Below are 3,780 nucleotides of genomic sequence, written 5' to 3'. Positions count from 1 at the left end.
AGCGACGAGATTAAGTCGTCGTGGTTTATATTCTACGGAGAAATTATACTCCGCGAAGAAGGATAATTACCTTGCACTTCTTAGCGAGAGGTGTGGGCTATTTACGGCCGGGTGCGTAATAACGCATGGTCCGTATATACAATGAACGGTCTATCTCCGAGAAGATAGACCCTAAATTTAGCCTGTGCATATTTCATGGCAAGGAGTTCCTTGTCATGCACTGGGTAATTGCGTTCAGGTGGTTGCAGCTGACGCGATTGGTAACAGACGACGCGCTCCGCGCCGTCTGTATCGTATGCATTAACGCGCAGTTGATTGCGAAATCGCTTGCGTGACAGACCACATGGAAACGTCTGTCTTCATCTGAAATCGCCAAGATGGGCGATTGCATCAAGCTTTGCTTGATATCTTCAAACGAACGCTGACAATCAGCGTTCCATAACCATTTCTCGTCTTTTTTCAAGAGACGAGAGAGAAGAACTGTCATCTCTGCATAATTGCGAGAGTACTTGTGCAAGTACGCCGCTAAACCAAGGAACTTTCTAAGTCCCTTGACATCGACTGGAACTGGCCAGTCGGTAATTGCCTTGATCTTTTCGGGATCAGGGCGCACGCCGTGTTTGCCGACGATGCACCCAAGAAGTGGTATGTCGCTTGCAGCCAATATACACTTCTTGAGATTTGCGTACAACTTATGCTTTCGCATAAGTGTAAGAACCTGACGAACGTGAGTTTTATAAACTTCCACGTCCGTCTTCCCGTCCATGGCCCGGCTTTGGACGAATACATCGTCAAAATAACTCGGTGCGAATTCTCGCACCGGTCTGAACAGATTCGTTACGCATCTGTTGAATGTTGCAGGGGCGTTACTAAGCCCCTGCGGCATTACTAGCCATTCCCAGAGCATCGCTGGAAGTGCTCACTGCTGTGTACGAGATGTCCCTCTCACGCATAAGGATTTAATAGAACCCATCCATCAGATCCATAGAAGAAAAGATCGTACTCTTAGACATACCATCTACGATTACGTCTTTTCTAGGTATCGGCGTTTGAGTCGGTACCGTTGCAGCATTCAGTTTATTGAATGCGTGCACTATCCGCCTCCCTCCTGTGGCCTTTCGCACACAGAAGGTCGAGCTATGTGGGGAGGTTGACTCCTTTACATGGTTCGCTTTTTACCGATCGATAAAATAATTTATCGATCGCAAGTACTTGTTCACGAGGCGTCATGACACAGTACTTCGAGCCCGGTTTGAGCTTGGTCTCATGTCGAGTGCCTTTTTTCCTTAGGCAACTCGTATGAAACTGTTTCAGGGAATACATCCCTGAATTCAATCAGGTCCTTGTGTAGGCGGGCACGTCGTAATGCGGCCACGCTCTACATAGACACACCCCTAGCACAGCGAGGAAGCGGTTTAACCAGCTTCTCTTGCATTTAGTGAGGTAGTTGTGGTGAGCGCGTTAGCGACCTCACTTAACGAACTAAGTACTCTGGTTAAGTGTCGTCACGGGAGCGGAAATCCGGCTCCTCGTGCGCACTTACCAAGAAGGAAGCAGTTTTCAGACTGATTTATATTTAATCGTGTAAAATATAAAAACCTATTTTTACTAATTAAAATGTCATCTCTATAGATAACACTTAATATGTATTGCGAGCGTATCTTTCTAGATACCTCGCGTAACGGATGACGCTAGCCGTCATCCCTCCTAATGTGAATGCGCCCATGTGCATCACATACACAAGGGTTGGACACAAATGCGCACCACACCCGAGTGTTGGGTCTAATTACTATAATTTAGTCATTGACTATCCCCTTAAGTACACCAAGTGTTCTTAACGGGGACTGTGTAACATTAGGGCAACTTTAGCCCGTAACACCTCCCCAAAGAACGAATTTACATTTACAAATTCGTCAAAGAGGAGAGAAGAACTGCGTGCAGCTTTACGCGCCGCTAGTTCACTAAATCACTGTAGCGACCTGTGTTTCCATACACGGCGCCAAAGATGCCACCTAAAAGGGGCCACGTTGGTGGGTCGTCTGCGAAGACGCCCACTCAACCTCACACTAAGCGCACGCGCCGCGTTAATTCACCGGCCGCGTCTAATGCCTTAGACGAAACGATGACAGCTACTGCTACTGTCGCGTTAACAGGACTAAAGAATCCATCCCACTTTAACAGTGAGGATGCTGATCCGTCGCTCATTGTCGACTACAATGAGCTGACACCGTTGCGTCACCTCATAGTAGTGATGCGGACAACGAGCTCATGAGGAAGGATGATGGTGCATTATTGCCCATCCAAACTTCTCTCATGGCTCACAACATGGAGACAGCAACATTACGAATGCTGTCTCGTCGTCTGCGCTGGAAAGCGCAGCGACAGATTATAAGAGTGCTGCCCATAAAGGCGCAGCCGCTTCTCCGTTGGGTATAAAAAAAATTAGGTTAAGAGGGGAAAAAATATTTTTGTATTTTTTTTATAAAAATTGACAAAACCACAACGCCTTATGCTAAGACCATAATCCATAATGGTTCTGACATAGAGGATTCGGAGCCTAAAGCTCCGCCGACGACACGTGAACGTGCTCAGTCGGTGTTACAAGCCAGTCGTTTAGAACGTGGCTATGTGACGGGTGATATACCAAAGATGCCTCCTCCATCTAAATGGCCTCGTTTAAACGGGCCAAGAGCATCGCTTCTAGAGCGCGCTCTTGTAGACGCACATAATTATATATGGCGTCTTTTAATCATGGAGGGCTCAGGAAAAATCGGTTGGGTGTATTTTCCCGATCCCGGTCGTGTTGCGTTCAAATGAAACCCTCGACCAATACGAGGCGAAATTCCTGCGCCGCTTTCATCCGCATTCCGATGCGATGAAACAGCGATCGCAGCGAATTAATTTCGCCCGCTTGCGTGTGAAAGAAATCATGGGCGGTACTGTACCCCTGTTTCTTCTTATAACGCTACTTCTGCTAGTCCATTTGAGGCTAGCGAAGAGGCCTCAGCTGGTGCTCCTTTTCATAGGCAGTCACCAAGCCGGGCACATCACTACGTAGGGTATCGATCGGGTTCCCAAGACTCAAATCTCTTCAAGTAACCTTCCATTGGACAAGGACCTGTTACCCTTGCCCAATGGAGCGGTGGGCAAGCAACCTTCCAACAAGGAAGCGTTGATTCCATTAGTGCAGGTGGCACCCAATAGAAATGGCGATCTCGTCCAATAATCGCGGCTGCCTTACCTTTGTCCGTTCAGTCACATGCGTTAAGCGCTGCTGAACGACGTATTGCGGATCTCGAGGGTCAAGTCTTGCGACTGACCTCGGATCTCGTTGATGTCCGAGCGAAGGCTCGTCAGGGTTATGAACGCCTGAAGACTCGCTTGGACCTAATTGAACGGATAATGCTGAGGGAATCGCGTTACTCGCGTGATATCCCTCGCTCTCCAAGTCCTGTTCGTGGAGGGAGGAGTCGGTCCGATAGCTTTTCGCCTTCACCGTCCCACTCACCCGAGCGACGCTTGACTCACAGTCGGCGTCACCATCGGTCTCCTTAGGCGGATGGGGGTATGTGACCTCATTTGGGTCTATATATCGTTTCAGACGTCCCACGTAAAATACGGGGTGCGTCTTCATATACGGGGGAAGGGTGAGTCTATAATTTGGGCCTCCAACCTCTTCTACCACCGTAAAGGGCCCAATGAAACGCGGCAACAACTTCGTAGTACCTCCAGGTAGTACAAAATTGCATTCTTAGGTAGGGTAGCAGTACTTAATAGTAC

The sequence above is a fragment of the Bremia lactucae genome (genome assembly GCF_004359215.1).
Source record: "Bremia lactucae strain SF5 chromosome Unknown BlacSF5_NotPlaced_17_SHOA01000003.1_2250557bp, whole genome shotgun sequence".
In the NCBI taxonomy this organism is placed as follows: Eukaryota; Oomycota; class Peronosporomycetes; order Peronosporales; family Peronosporaceae; genus Bremia; species Bremia lactucae.
Note: the sequence above shows the minus strand (reverse complement) of the source record.